Raw genomic sequence first — 17,146 nt, 5'->3', positions numbered from 1 at the left:
TCTTGAGTTTTGTCTCTTTCCTGGTTAATTCTTGTGAGACTACACTGAGGAAGGCTGTTGTGTATTTATAATTGATAAGCGGTTGTATGCACAGACTGCAGAGTGCTCGTCTGTTGATTTGGACATAATTTAAGGGGTCATGTTGCTGATGTTGTTCCACTTGTGCATAAAATGACATTTAAAATGTAACGAAGTAACGTTTACTCAGAGTACATTTTAACTTACCTACGTTTTACTTTTACTTAAGTACATTTTTACACAAGTAGAGTACTTCTACTTGAGTAAAATGTATTTAAAGTAACATTACTTTTACATAGTACAATATTATACTACTCTTTCCACCTCTTTTTCTACTCCACTATATTTTGACAGCTATAGTTACTAGTTGGATTAAGATTTTACATATAAAAAAGATATATGAGCATGTAAAATACAACACATTGTTAAAGATGAAACCAGTGGTTTCCAATCTTTTTGGCTTGTGAGCCCTTACAAAAAAGCTGTGTCTAATTGGGGTCTCTTGTCACAGGCTTTAGATGTCTATGGGTTGTTAGCGGTTTCACCAAGCAGTTCCCGAAACCTTTCAGATGGATTAATTTGAATAACTGTCCAAGGCTCAAAGAGGTCAAATCATCCAATACATCACAAAAGAAGCAAAGATCAGAGACATTTTTCAAAAATTGAATACAAATGTGTGAAGGAAGACTTTGTTTTCCATCTTTTCTCTACAATAAAGGGTAACTTTGGTATTTTTCAACCTGGACTCTATTTTCCCATGTGTCCGTGTGACTAATAGGGACAACAATTTCTGAAATTGGTCCAGTATTGAGGGATAACGCTGTAACCGGCAGCTGTGAAACGAGCTGCGAGGGCAAGTGAGCAGTGTCAAGGAAATGTTAGTTCTTGTTTTTCCACTGACAGGCTGAGATTGTTATTATAAATGTCAACATTATGGAAAGGACCCTATAGAGAAATAAACCATTTTTCTTACCTTTTGCTTTATCTGGTCTGTTTGTCATTGTGTCCAAATCGAGGACAAAGTCTTGTTGTGAGATCGGAATATCCGTATACTCTGGCTCAAATAAATACAAAGATGTCACCCACATTGTTGAAATCATCTAAATATTCAGCCATGACATTGAAAATCTATTAGATAACACTAAGCTATGCTTTGTGTACTCCAACACAACAAACTCTTCCCTGTTTGCACTCGCGTTTCCACCATGGATGTATTCCACTATTCCACTGTTTTCTTCTACCTCGAGCGAGATTTCAGACTTCTCCCTGAGCGAGACTCTTTCCATAATGTCAGACACTTATGATAACAATCTGAGCCTGTCATGGCAAAAACAAGCACTTTTAGTGGACGTTAATGACGGTGTCAGCTTGCCCCAATAGGATTACATTGCAGCTTGTGAGCAGTTGCCATCTACTGCGCTCTCCCTCAATACTGGACCAATTTCAGAAATTGTCGTTCTTATCAGTCAGTTAGACACACAAACATGGGAAAATAGGGCCCAGGTTGAAAAATACAGAAGTTACCCTTTAATCATCTCACAACCCCTCACGATTCATCTTGTGACCCTTTCCAGGGGCTCAACCCCTAGGTTGGGAACCACTAAACTAAACTATATACCTGTATTGCTAAAATACAAACACTATGAGTCACTCTTGCTTTTTTTTAATTTCCATTCTAATTATGAAAAATATTTACTACACACCATTGCAATTTCCTTTTTAGGTGTGTGTGTCCCCCCACACACACACACCCACAGTCTTTCTATGAAAATTAATTCAGAGCTGATAGTGGGAGTTGCTCTCAGCGCACAAGCTCATACAAGACAATTGTACGCAAGACAATTGGAAGAGAAAGAAGCCGGAGCCTGGGAGAGCAGAGATATTTGAGCGAGCCTGAAGAAGCCTCTGTTTTGCTTATGCTGCTTGGAATGAGACCCCAGCAGGGCAGTATCCTCTGTTAACTCAAGTGTGTACCAGTAAGGGAGTTGGCCATAAAATGTGGTGCTTTGGTTAATCTCTCGCTGTCATTTGTAGTCATGTGTGTCTTCCTATCACTCGCAGTGCAGTTTTAGTCCCCTCCAGATGACACTTTGCTTAAGTTTTTCAACAAACTGATTTCAGCACTTGTTTGACCGTGAAAGGAATTTATGCTTTGCTGCCCCTCATTAAGGGCTACTCTACTGTCTCCAGCTCTGTTTATATCAGGGTCTGACCAATAATGGGCTTTTATTACACATCAGTCATTTAGTGGTGCTGAGGTTCATCCTTACACACAAATAATAAAACTGGCTATGCTGAGGAAACACAGTTTGGACATAAAATTCACTGAGGGTTTTTTTTCTGCAGTTTATGTGGCAACAGGGACACCTGTGTTCAGCAAATAGATAATTATTTTTTGGATGTTTGATGCATTTAATTTAAAGGTGAAATGTGTAAGATCTGGCTAGAATTTTTGTTTAAAACATTAAAAAAATTAACATAACAGAAGAGGTTATAGTGTTGACGTTATGTCAACGTCAATGTATTGTGTTGCAGATACCTACTGTGGCTCCGCAGGGAACGCTTGACCGGAGATGCCAGAGACACACCGCCATCCAACATTAAAGATGGAAGTAAGTGCTCTTCGTATTTTGACCATCATATTTTCTTGTAAAATGTCCGGTAATCGGTTGCATGAACCCAGTATAGAGGTGAAATCGTAGTTTATATAAGAAGTGGATGTAGTCACCGTGATGTCACGCATTGGTTTGTGGACTGCTGTTTTGAAGCCTTGAGTTTGGCATTTTGGCCGTTGCCATCTTGGATTTTGCAACCAGAAGTGACACAAGAGGGTGGAGCTACTGAACTGAATGCTCAATAAGACATTTTTAGGTGACCAAAATTTTTTATTAAATTTCATGAACTCAGCACACACTGTGAAAGGGTTGAAAGGGAAAAGACAAACACATGGACAACTTCCAGATGAGACAACGCATAGCGTGGTAGCGACCTATCAATCACAAGGTAGCTGCGCCCTAAAGCATACCTTGCTTTATCATCTATTTTAATCTAAATGGAACCGTAATTTACACAATGATCGTATTGAAAAAGACATGAAACTAGCGATTGAGACCATAAACTCATGTTTTACAAAGTTTACTGAGGTCATAAATCAAGTGAGTCATTTGTAAGTATGGTCATTTTCTCATAGACTTCTATGCAATCAGACTTCTTTTTGCAACCAGAGGAGTCGCCCCCTTGCTGGCTGTTAGAAAGAATGCGAGTTTAAGGCACTTCCCCATTGACTTCACTTTTCAGACCCGGAAGTTGCCCAATGGGTGAATGCTGCACCCCACTACTTTGTAGCATGTGGCCAGATCTTACAAATTGCACTTTTTGAAGATGCATTTTCGGCTTATTTTTTTGTTGTTGAAAATACACATTTTACCTACATGAGGCTAACAACTCCTGCTTGCACTGACAATACACAGCTGCACAACAGTATCACAGTGGTTGTGGCTTCAAGTAAAACAGTGGTGTGCGGTATCCCACTTTTGTCTCCAGCATGATTAGATATTAATAGAATATTTTTCAGTGTAGGCTTCTGGGCAGACAATATGAGCTTAATTACTATAGCAAACCAAAACCAGTTAGAATCTGAACCTAATGACTGGACTAACTTGGAAATCTTCATCTCCACAAAGGAGGTCTTCCTGTCTTCTTGCCCTTTTTCTTCACCTGCACTATGAAGCTGTCTCCAAAATGATACCAGCCTGATATTTACAACCCTTAAAAGCCATTCGACAGCCCCACCATAAATTAACGGGACATGTTTATCAGCAGTACCAGCCCACACTCGCAATTTTAAAGAAACAATCTTCAATAGATACAGTAATCTGTCTTATACGTTTAAATAGTTAATTTAAGAAAGCAATGACAATGAGATTTTGAAACTGTTCTTCTTCATTTGCACTGTTACATCCATGCGAACAATGATGAAATACAATTAAGGAAATTGCGGCATTGAAAATGTCATATAAAGAAACTGTCATGACACAAAAGATAAAGGTTGGTATAATTTTTTTTTTTTATCGAGATAACAGCAGGAGCATTTTTCTTTACTCCCGAGACACTAACTTACAGTATGACATTAAAGTATAAGACCTAAGGGTAGCACTGTCCTTTGGTAAATGCTGAGATGGCACAATAGCATCCCTTCCCCTCCAATGCTGCCTGTTTACAGTAGGCTGGGTAACAGAGTTTGGGATTTATAGGCAGTTGTGATATGAACGAGCACAAAGACATGAAAATGTCACAGTTTGTCAAATGGCTCGTGACCTGGAAAAGAAAAAGAGAGCACTGTTTACGAAGCAGTGTGAGGCTGTACAGTGTACACTATAACATGCACGGCCACCAATCATGATTACCCCTGTATTTGAATGTGCTTAAACATGTATTGTAAGCTCACATGAACAAAGTAAATGTTGGATTATCTTGGCCATATTCTTTGAAGATGGTATAATTAAGAATGAGGAAAGAAATTGGTGGATGAAGATAAAATAATCCCTAACCACCTGCACATGAGCCTGTCTTTCCAACCTAATGGTAGCTAAATGTATGACATCATTCTGCAGGAAAACAGGAACACCATTTAGTCAACTGCAATGGCCATGTGAAGAGCCACTCACGTGTACTCCTTCAAATCATATCCTCCATGCAAATGACTTTGATTGGGTGTGTGTATAGATAGTCATACATTAAACAATGACATTGAAGTCAAACTGAGCAAGCCAATTGCTTGTGAGATAAATAGCTTTTTATTATGTTCTTTGTCGCCAAAGGCATATTATGCCTGAGTCAAGCCTCTCAAACATGAATAAAAGGGAATGTAAAGACTTTCCTGGGTATTGATAGATATTGTCATCAGCTGCTTGTAGGTTTTTAAGTGTTTTTTTAATCTAAATGGAAGTAATTTGTGCACAGGTGGATCTAAGGAAGGGTCTTTCCAATATTAGTATATTATATTTCTGATTGTGAACACCTGTTCTCTAACCTCTGTATGTATGTTCAACCCGGTCTCACTCCAAACTCGTCAAATACCGGCAATCGGGTAGCGCCACTCGGCATCGGAAAGCAACGCACAGAGGCACCCTTTAGCAACCGTATGTGACGAACCAGGCCTTCAACTAACTCCAATGTAAACCCACCTAAGGCGTTATTGGATGGTCGGAGCGAGTAACGTAGTATTAATAGCGTGAGAGTCCGTTCAGGGTGGTTGAGAGGGGTGGTGGATCTGTCAAACAAACACAGGACTTTCAACCAGGAGACTGGTGTTGGCTTCCCGTGTCAAACTAAAGGTAACGTTGACTTATTTTGTCATGTCAGTTGTTAGTCACACGACTTTTCGGTATCATCAGTCCTGTGAGTTGTTAGTCACGTGAGTCGTTCGTACCGTCAGTTACGTGAGTCGCTAGTCATTTGAGTCGTTAGTATCGTCAGTCCAGCGAGTCACGTAAGTCGCTAGTCATGTGAGTCATTAGTATCGTCAGCCGTTAGTCACATGACTCTTCGGTATCGTCAGTCCCGTGAGTCGTTAGTACCGTCGGTCACGTGAGTTGCTAGTCACGTGACTCGTTAGTATCATCAGTAACGTGAGTCATTAGTACCGTCAGTCACGTGAGTATTGTCTGTCCTGTGAGTCACGTGAGTCGCTGGTCACGTTAGTCATCAGTATTGTCAGTCCCGTGAGGCACATGAGTGTCGCTAGTCACGTGAGTCATAAGTATCATCAGTCCTGTGAGTCATGTGAGTCGTTAGTATCGTGAGTCATGTCAGTCGTTAGTATCGTCAGTCCCGTGAGTCATGTGAGTCTTTAGTCACATGACACGTTATCGTCAGTTCTGTGATTCACGTACGTAATTTGTCATCTGAGTCACTAGTCACGTAAGTCATTAGTCAGTGAAGTTAACGTCAACAACGACCATTTTTTTTTTAACATTAACTAAGTGGTTGTGTTCCCTAAACCTAACTTCCTGTGAAAATGGAAGTTTATTTTGAAAGGACACTATGCATGTGATGAGCGTATATTGACAAACCATCCCTGGTCTGTCCAAAAGTAACGCAAGAGGGGTACCCCGTGCATCGGTCTCCAATGCCGAGGGGTACTGACCAATCGGTGGTATTTGACAAATTGGGAGTGAGAATGTGCTGGTATATACCTTTAATGCTTTGTTTTTTGTTTTGTTTTTTACTGCGCCTTGACAAAGACCTCGCGGTCACTTTTCTTGGACCAGAGTCGGCAGAATTAGTTTGTGCAACAGAATGTTAATTAGGTTCAGCTCAGTGTCAGCAGCATCGCACATAGCCAGACACCTATACAGTATAGTATAATGGCACGTCAACACGATTCACAGAAACCTAAAGCTGCCTTTCCAATAAATCATTGCATATAGGTGCAGGGGTATATTTCTAGAGTTACTAATTATAAGAAGTCGAGTTAGAGTCCTTACTGCAGAATGGAAGGAAGGTGTTATTGAAGCAGGCTGTTTTGGTGCACAGAGGCATTGAATAGAGTTATTTCTGCATTAAGAGTGTGCAAGCCGTCTTTTTCTTAACATTGCTCACAACAGAGAACGAAATGTACACAGATAACATTTGCAAAAAAAGTGTCATGATTACTATCTTAATTTCTGCTGTAAAAACACATTATCAAGGAAATCTTCATTTAACTGATAACTTCACATTGGTGTCATCAATGTTCCATCACATTTCTTAATTTGCTTGTTGCGATCCAATATGGTAAATGAATCTCGCTGAGTGGGCTGTGGGACTTAATGGCAGCCAGCTGTGCATGTCTTCAGATTTAATAGCTGATTGTTCAGATGATGGTTTGCTTTGAAGCATGTTATTGTTATTATTTTGGGATGTAAATATTCAATTAAACACTTTCTTTAATTGTTTTCAATTCAATTAAAAAAAGAATCTAGGATAATAAATTGTTTCATTTCATTAAATGGGGCGTTATCAGTGGTTATGAGCCTCATAGATATGGGTCAGTAGGGCCCTGCTACACCCACTAGTAGGTTTTGTCATCTATTCACATGGCCGATCACCAGAATAAGGAATAAAAGAAGACAGCCAGCTTTAGCAGCAAAAGCAGAAAGCAGAAAGACAGCGTGAAAGACACGCTGTCTTTCTGGTTAGGGGTGATGGATGGGTCACCAAACAGAAGGCTTTCACCCAGGAGACTGAGGTTCTCATCCCATGTGAAACCAACAACGTTGGCGTTACCTGTCTTTGTATTCACAAGCGTTAAGTTTCACTTTTCCAATGTAGTTATTTTAAGCCAAAACACAATCTTTTTCCCTAAACTAAACCAAGTGGCTTTGTTGCCTAAACCTAAATAATCTGTTTTGTTTGTGTTCAAAACTAAACATTTAATGCAATTTTAGAACATGTTAGAACTAGGGCTGTTAAATTTAACGCAATAATAACATGTTAACGCAAATTCGTTTAGCGCCACTAATTTCTTTAAGCCTTAACGCAACTTGCGATTTTTAGGTTGTAGCAGACTCAATTTTAAAGCTAAAGTTAAGATACTGGTATTATATGAAACTAAAAAATCTAAGGAATCCATTGGTACCAACCATGCACCACACCAGCTTGTCGCAAAGGAGGCTAAATAACTCTCCAAACTTGCACTAAATTTTGGTGAGGAAAAACTGCCATGGCCATTTTCAAAAGTCCCTTGACTTTTAACCTCAAGATATGTGAATGAAAATGGGTTCTACGAGTACCCACGAGTCTCCCCTTTACAGACATGCCCACTTTATGATAATCACATGCAGTTTGGGGCAAGTCTTAATCAAGTCAGCACACTGACACACTGACAGCTGTTGTTGTCTGTTGGGCTTTTCATGTTATGATATGAGCGTATTTTTTTAATGCAAAATGCAGTAGCTACCTGTGAGGGTTTCTGGACAATATTTGTCATTGTTTTGTGTTGTTAATTGATTTCCAGTATTGAATATATACATACATTTGCATAAAGCAAGCATATATGCCCTCTCCCTTGTTGATAAAAGTATTAAATACTTGACAAATCTCCCTTTAAGGTACATTTTGAACAGATAAAAAATGTGTGATAAATTTGCGATTAATCGCAAATAACTATTTTAATCGATTGACAGCCCTAGTTAGAATGTGTTGCTTTTAAGTTTCGCTTTCAGGTTACAACAGGCGTAGTAGCCCCCTACTGACCCACATCTATGATGCTTGTAGCTTAGAGGGATAATGCACATTTAATGAGCTGATAACAGTCTAATCGGGTGGATATACAGGGATTGGATGTCACATTGAAACCTCAAGGACACGGCTTTCAATTGTAAAGTAACAATCACTAGTACTAAACACTGCAGCAAAGATGGATCTTCTTAGGTTAAATGCAAATTGGTAACATTTATCAACTATATAAGAGGGTAGCCAAACAGTACTTTGATTTACATGTTACAACAGAAAGATCCCCCAAAACGGCCGAATCATCTGTGGCCAACTGCGGGAGTATTGGTCAACCTGTGATGCTTTCATGAAGTATTTGTTATTTTGTCTAACTCTGTATATTATTTTTCTAACATTTTTTAATAAGGCAATATTTTCAGTTGTCAGTTCCAATTGCCTTCTCCCCCCATCCCCTCGTCCTTACATCCAAACCAATTACCTTCTGTGTCCCACATGGGTTTAAAGGCAATTAAACGTCAACAAATGTACACAAAACAACAATCATCCTCCTAGTTATGAACGCTGCCCCGAAGCAAACCCCCCCAGGATTCGTCCCTGCTTGTCAACAGCCTTTACCAAACTTCTCTCTGCAAACTTGACACAGCATTAAACGCTACGAAAAGATCTGAGGCAAAAGGTCGAGGCTACATGACTGAGTCTAATAAGAATACAAATCCCACTAGTGGATTTGGATGGAGCCAACAACATAATTTTTGATGATTTTTGCATTCCTAAACTGTCTACAAATGATATAAGGGTGTGAACTAGCTAGCATTTGGTTTGGGCAAAGAGTGTTAATTTTGGCGGCTATTTTAGTTTTAGTCTTAGTCTTAAGACGAAAATGCTTTAGTCACATTTTAGAAATTTTATCCTCGTAGTTTTAGTCGACGACAACTCAAAAGGTTTTTGTCCAATTTTAGTCACCGAAAAGTCATTTGATTTAGTAAAAATGTTTTCTTTCTTAATTTTGTCAGCAATGTTTTTTCTATTTAACCTTAGTCCTGTTTAGTCATCAGATTATATTGAACATTTCTGTCATTTTAGTCAAACTTATTTCACATAAAATATGATCTTATTATCTAATGAAAAACACAGGTTGAATGATTAAGAATGCAGCTTTGCAGTTAGACGAGTCCTCCTGACTGCGCTCATTAATTATGCACGGTTCAGCCGCACCCACCGGTACGTTATGACCTGACATTGTACAAATATGTGTTACTCAACCACCCGAACCCGACCTGACCCGCAGCTACACCCCATGGTAGGTTTTTATCATCTATTCACATGGTCGATCACCAAAATAAGGAATAAAAGAAGACGACAGCGACCTCTAGTGACCGTACTAATTATGATAGAAGCAAAAGCGGAAGTGAGGCGCTGTTGGGGAGAAAGTCCGGGCCGATGGATGGGACACAAAAAACAGGGCTTTGCATCAACCATGCAAATTCCGGTTACCAACGACGTGTAGTTGTTTTTGTTTTCACAAGTTTCACCTTTGAAACATAGTTTAAACCAAGACACAATCTTTCTTCCTAAACTTAACTAAGTGTTTTTGTTGCTTAAACCTAAGGAAGTTGTTTCATGCAGTTTTACATGTTAGAACGTGTTGCTTTTAAGTTTCGCTTTCACTTTTAAAACAGGCGTAGTATGCCTCTACTGACCCACATCTATGATGCTTATAGCTTAGAGCTATAATGCACATTCAATGGCCTGAAAACATTGATCTATCTGCAGTGCATTGTTACATTTATGCTCGAGACAAACAATATACACTTACTTTGGGCTTATATATCTCCAGAAACTCAGATATTCTCTTCATGTTTAAGCCTCTTGGTCAGCTTTAATCTCAGTGGACACACTTTGCAAGGTCAGTGCACAGCGAGAAGGGTTAAAGTTCAAATCATTTGAATTCTGTGGGCAGCAGAAGTGTTAAATCAAAGATGTGCGCAGCGCTCAATGTAGCAATGCTGCAAGGTTTGGCATCATACTGTAGCGCTCTTCAGAGTTAAACAATGGCTCGAGCTTCTGCACATCGATTCTGCTACTGATCTTGTATAGACCGCCTCAGAGCCTTTCTGTTAGTGCTACTGAAAATAATAAGGTTTGAAGCTGTGCTGTGGTTTGTAGTGAGGATGAGTTGAGGAGAGCTTAAACTGGATTTGGATATTCAAGTGCTGATAATGAACAGGTGACGGGGCGTAGATGTTCGGCAAAGGTTGTTTATGCATTCATAATGTAACCTTTACCTCGGCCTAACCCTAAAAATGAAGCCAGACACAATCTGGTGTTTCTATAGTAACTCTTTTCAGCCACCTGAGCACAGGACTATATAAGTAAATTGTGACATGGGGGTAAAATGGTGTTCATTTTCAAAAGTAGAGCATAACAGTATGGATTTGGATGGTTTGGTACAACTAAACACCTTATTTTTCAAAGCACAGTGAATTGTATTACAGTTTTCCAATTGCTAACATCCTTTTGTCCAATCTGTGGTCACATCCTCAAAACTCTTAACACAATTAGAACAACATATGTCTGTTGTGGACCACCATACCATTAACACAATTCATGTTGTTTTCACAGAATATGCAGTCAATTAACACATTTCTTAAATGCTTCAATTTTCTTAACATACAAACTTACCCAATACTAAAATATTGGATCTTTCTATTCCTATTTACAAATGCTCACGCACACACAGCATGCCATAAATGAAAACCTAATGTTCAAAATAAGGATGCACCGATACCGATACCGGATCGGATATCGGGCCGATACTGCCTCAAAAAGCTGGATCGGATACTGGTGACAATGGGGCTGATCTATTCTATTCAGTTCTATGTTTATATAACATACACATTATATACTAGAATTTTAATTCCTGTTTAAGTTTTGACCAGTTTGTATCTGCTTTAAAATGGTTTACACATGAATTGTAATTTCTGCTACTTTTGAAGATTTTCTTGCTAGGTTGTTGGTGTATGATTTTTTTATTTTAATAATAAATAACAATTCACTAAATTTATGTTATGTTATCTATATATTTATTTGTTACATTTTGTTTTACAAGGTTAGGAAAGCAATGTTTAAATCAAGCCTGATGTTGCCTTACACATAAAATAATGATCCCAGTCACTTCCACATAGTGAGGCATACAGCTTATTAATTAAACACTGATAGTGGATCAGTACTCTGTATCGGCCGATACCCAAAGCCCAGGTATCGCTATCGAGACTGAAAAAATCAGATCGGTGCATCCCTACCTTAAATATAGTACAGGGCCTCTATACGTCTGCGACAACAGCAGCTCAAAGCTATATTGAAACAGTTGATATGAATGGACAGATCATTGAAAACATTGGGAAATTGTTGATTGATTGTAAGTTGTGTTACTGTAAATGTGGCAATTATGTTGTATGTAATGTAATGAGACCTTGTTACCAGGAGATGGCAGCAAAACTCAGTTTCAGTGACAAAATCACTCCCCCTCCTTTCCTCCGACTGGTGTGGGTGTGTGATGGCAGATTAATCTTCTCTCCATTGTTTATCCATCACTGTATATATTAAGTCAAATGTCACAACACAGAGTTGTAGACAGTACACACACATAACATGTTAGGTCGAGGCCACATTTAGGTTATGCAAATATAGACATATTTACATGTTTTCAGTAAAACTCAGAACGTGTCAGCTTTCATGCCTTAAAATGTACTCAAGCCTTCCTCCACTGTATTCCAATTTATATGTTCATAAATTATCAGTTATTACCAAATATACAATAAAGATACAAACACAGTTCAAGCAAATCTTCATAAAATATTTTCTCCTCCATCCTGGTGGAATATTTATCCAGTTTCCCTAAACCAATTCGATGCAGGTTCGAGCTAAAGGCCTGGCATTATTTGTCAGCTGTGTCTACTGGAAGAATGATATGCCGGGTGGAAAGAACAAGAGATGCATTGAGTCACGTGGAGTGACACACATCCTAAACACCAGATTACTGCTTTTCCGCCACTTGATGGCAGTGTAACTGTGGACATCTGCATTTGCCTAAATGATCAAAGCAAATCTGTGTTGCTGTGGAAAATGTCACGCATGTTACATATTTGAAAAATATATAATGAGGGACACATACACTGTTTGCACTGTGCAGATGAGATAAAGCCACACAAACATCATCCCATGAGAATGATAAACCAACAGGGAAATGACAAAATAGGGTCCAAGAGCACCTCAAGAGGCCTGTGCGTATCTTCAGTTTTTGATGGAAGATTGTTCAGATGATGGTTTGCTTTAAAGCATGTTATTTTTATTATTTGGTGATGTAGATTCAATTAAACAATTTTTTTAAATAGTTTACAATTAAATTAAAAAAAGAATCTAGGATAATTAATTGTTTCACATTAGATCCTGAATCATATCCCAGCCGATTAGACTGTTATCAGGTCATTAAATGGGGGGTTATCAGTGGTAACAATCCTCATAGATGTGGGTCAGTAGGGCCCTGCTATACCCACTAGTAGGTTTTGTCGTCCATTCCCATGGTCGATCGCCGAAAGAAGGAATACAAGAAGACGACAAAGACCTCTAGCGACCGTAGTAATTATGACAGAAGCAAAAGTGGTACAGCTTCACTTTTCAAACGTAGTTATTTTAAACCAAAACAAGATCTTTTCCCCTAAACTTAACTAAGTGGTTTTGTTGCCTAAACCTAAAAAAGCAAGTTTTGTTTGTGTTCAAAACGTAACATTTCATGTACAACGTACAACGTACACGTGTTGCTTTTAAGATTAGTTTTCACTTCAAAGGCCCTGACACACCAAGCCGACGGTCGGCCGTCGGACAGTTTGGGGCAGTCGGTGAGTGTCCGTCGGCCTAGTTTTTCAGGAGTGTCCCGCGCTGTCGGCTGCAGTCTGCCCGTGTCGTTTTTCTTTTTTTTTTAACACACCAGATGATGGCAGTGTAACTGTGGACATCTGCATTTGCCTAAATGATAAAAGCAAATCTGTGTTGCTGTGGAAAATGTCACCCATGTTGTTACATATTTGAAAAATATATACAGTATAGAGGGACATATATTCACTGTATGCACTGTACAGATGAGATAAAGCCACACAAACATCATCTCATGAGAATGATAGACCAACAGGGAAATGACAAAATAGGGTCCAAGAGGACCTCAAGAGGCCTGTATGTGCTGTTCATAGGATCCAAATCAGAATATCAAGGAGAAAAACATTCTATCTGTATGTTTGCCACTGTGTCACTGGATGTGTGTGCCAAGTATTCATAGCTTATTTCGTGGCAAATCAGTGTCAGACAAAAAGATAAGCTAAATCATGTACATTTCTCTTCTTTTTTTTCAATCACTCGTGACACTGTAGTATATTCAGTCTCGAGTGTCTCTTCCTTATTCAGTAGAGCAAGAGAAGTCCAGCAGGCAGCACTGTTTGAAATGGTAAACAGCATTTTGTGAGACAGTCAACATCAGTGTGATGAAGACCAGAGGCAGCCCGCTGGCCAAATTTTAATGTTAAACAGAGCACTGTGTACCGCGCTAAGATGAATATTTCATTATGAATATGTCATCAGCATGCAGTGCGATGACCCCGGCACTGTATAAAATGACCAGCGTCCCGCTACTATCTGTGCAGTGCTTTGGCAGGGATAATTAGATGAATCTCTGCCCTGAAGATGTCAGGCTGTTCTGGGGTCAGTGGGGTGTCCAGTCTGGTGCAAGATGAGTGTAATATAACGTAATTATGTACCTAGTATACTAGCCGGTGGAGGCTTTTAGCTGTTGATACCTCTTTTTAAGGCCATCAACTTTTCTCCTCTTGACTCAAATGTTCTTTTCTCAGCTGTGTGTGCTAGAATTAGGGCTGTCAATCGATTAAAATATTTAATCACAATTAGTCGCATTATTGTCCACAACTAATCCTGATTATTCTAAAATTAATCACAGATTGTTTGTATCTGTTCAAAATGTACCTTAAAGGGAGAATTCTCAAGAATTTAATACACTTATCAACATGGGATTGGGCAAATATGCTTGCTTTATGCAAATGTATGTATATCTTTATTATTGAAAATCAATTAACAACACAAAACAATGACAAATATTGTCCAGAAACCCTCACAGGTACTGCATTTAGCATAAAAAAGATATGCTCAACTCATAATATGCCCTCAAGCCCAACGGGCAACAACAGCTGTCATGCTGACTTAACTATGACTTGCCCCAAACTGCATGTGATTATCATAAAGTGGGCATTTATGTAAAGGGGAGACTCTTGGGTACCCATAGAACCCATTTTCCTTTAGGTCAGAGGTCAAGAGACCCCTTTCAAAATGGCCAAGCTAGTTTTTCCTCGCCAAAATTTAGCTTTAGTTTGGACCGTTATTTAACCTCCTTCGCGACAAGCTGGTATGACATGGTTGGTACCTCGGATTCCTCAGGTTATCTAATTTCATATGATGCCAGTATCTTTAATCTAGCTTTAAAACTGAAACCGTGAAAAAAATTTGTGCCGTTAAAACCAATTTTTTTTTAACGGGTTATTATCGCGTTAACTTTGACAGCCCTAGCCAGAATACATGCAATTTCAGCCTGATTTTTGTTAGCGTATATAAAATAACTATATGAGGACTAAGCAATAACGATCTTCCCCAAATGATCATTTGATACTTTTGTAAATCAAAATATTTCATAATTTTATACTCTGGTGGTTCCTTGAGATCCCTGATTTGAGTTTTGTCAAAGTTATCTGCAAATGAACTTTTCTCGAGCCCCGTGTGTCAGCCCAAGTTAGGCCCGGTGGCAGTCATTCTGCGGGGAATGTGGTGAAGTTGTACAAGGTGTGTCAGCGAGATACAGCAGAGTCAAAAGCCCGGGGGCGCAGTGTGTATTAAGGTTAATTCGAACTGATTAGATTAAGCAGCGGCGGGGCTGTTGCTGTGGGGAGCGGGAGCATTGTGGCGCGTCCTGCCGTGAAGGGTGCGTGTTGTGCTTTATCTCGTGCTTCTAAGTGAGCTTGTGAGGGTGCTATTTCATCCTTAGGGGTAGCAGGTCGCATGAGTTCAATTCTTTGATAGCATATATCCAGCAGCTTGTCACGCTTGATGGGAGAGTCAAATTGGCAGGGTGCGGAACAAGGGACGTACTCAGGAGGAGGATGCTGGTTTTTATTAATAGCACAATCCTCCTCACCGTTTTCCTATTACTTAATGTTTATTATATTGAGTTCTGTCTGTGTAGTGTCTTGATATTATGTGGTCTGTCCCAGGAGAGCTGAAGTCATTTCCCCTGTTATCCCTCCTTTTCTTATTTCTAGGTCCCTGTAATGCTGACTGAGACAGAGCACTATATGCTTTGCATATCTATTACATTACAGCCGCTTATGTTTGTCTTTTCCTCTGTGTGAGTTCTGCTCATCACAAGCTTAAAACATTTTTACTTTTAGCTCCTTCCAGTGTTCTTTGTCGTTTCTCCCCAGGCCTGTTGGAAGCCCCTTTTTTTCCCCCTTTGTACAGTATTTGCACTTTTATGAACAGTGTGTGCTAAAACCCCCTACTGAGCTAACGCAAAATCAAAGATTTGATGGAGTACCCAAAAATCCTTAAAGGGATAGTCCAGGTGTTTTGAAGTGGGGTTGTATGATGTACTTAAACATAGTCAGTGTATTACCTGCAGTAGATGGTTGTCTATTTCTCCAAACTTGAAGTGTGCCAGAGTACCAACACTGGAGCAAAGCAATAAAGTGCTGTGGACAAGAAGCCGCAGCAAAACGTATTCTAGCCACCTAAAAGAAAGGCTCACCTAAAAACATCAATAAAGACACTTTCAGTTCAGTTTTCCGTCAGAAAATATTCTAAATATAGCGTACACTTAAAGCTGTAGTAGGCAGATTGGAACAAATATGATTAAAAAAAGTTATTTTTATAAAACGGTCGCTATATCCTGAGAGTAGTACAGGAAACAGGTAACCTGGAAAAAATTATGTGTCCTTCGGTGTCATCCGGTGTCCTCCGGTGTCCTCCGGTGTCCTCCGGTGTCCTCCGGTGCTCCTAATGGCACCTGCAAGATTTCACAGACAAGAGGAAAACAAGCAGTAAGAGCTGATCTGAGGTCTGCTGTCCAGCTGCCGTCTATGAGAGCCGGCTGTCAATCACTCGCAAACTCTGACCAAACGGTCAAACTAGGCAGCGCTGATCAAATATGACTCAATATTATGTTACGTTAATGCCTATTTCTCACCTCAAATGTTTTCAGAATCATCTTGTAGTGCACGGTTTAGCTGTAAAATGAGGACATCTTTGACCCGGCAGCCATGTTGAGATTTCTTGAAGGAATGCCAAGCCCCGATCACATGTCCGGAGCACAGCCAATAGGAATGCTCTCTCTTTGAAATGACCTGCAATTGGTCAAAGTCTTCCGTCACGGGCTTTTTTTTTAAAGCCTGAAATCAGAGCCATGAGGAGGTTCAGAAGTCTAGTTATCTCCCAGAATGCTTGAACTACAATATGCTGAAAGATTATTATGGAATTTTTGCCCAATGAAGCCAAAAAATATACTGCCTACTGCCGCTTTAAACTGATATTGATTTTCTTTTAGGTGAGACTTTCTTTTTGGTAGCTAAAATACGTTTTGCTGCTGGTCCCGTCCACAGCAGGGGAATTGCTTTGTGACTCCTGTGACTGTGCTTCTGTCTGTTTCTTCAAACTTGAGGCATGCTGATCGTGTGACTCGAGTCCAAGTCATGTGACTCGAGTCACAAATTAAAATTTTCACCTGAAGGTGGTGCAAAATGAAAAGTCAGGGATCACCAAAGTAGGAGAGCTGAATCCCAATATGTATACAGTGAAACACCTA

The 17,146-nt window shown here is 39.5% G+C and overlaps 1 long non-coding RNA gene across 1 annotated transcript; it reads right to left on the bottom strand.

Annotated features, from left to right (window-relative positions):
• Positions 1-4,081: 4,081 nt before the first annotated feature.
• LOC141753321 (uncharacterized) lies at positions 4,082-16,643 on the bottom strand. The gene is made up of 4 exons (XR_012590431.1): positions 16,532-16,643; positions 16,262-16,351; positions 15,962-16,093; positions 4,082-4,335 (listed from the first exon to the last, which is right to left on the bottom strand). It is a non-coding gene; the product is annotated as an uncharacterized LOC141753321 (long non-coding RNA).
• Between the last annotated feature and the right edge of the window lie 503 nt (positions 16,644-17,146).

The sequence above is a fragment of the Sebastes fasciatus genome, chromosome 16 (assembly GCF_043250625.1).
Source record: "Sebastes fasciatus isolate fSebFas1 chromosome 16, fSebFas1.pri, whole genome shotgun sequence".
Classification (NCBI taxonomy): Eukaryota; Metazoa; Chordata; class Actinopteri; order Perciformes; family Sebastidae; genus Sebastes; species Sebastes fasciatus.
The sequence above is the reverse complement of the archived record's forward strand: the minus strand, read 5'-3'. Positions and strand labels throughout refer to the sequence as shown.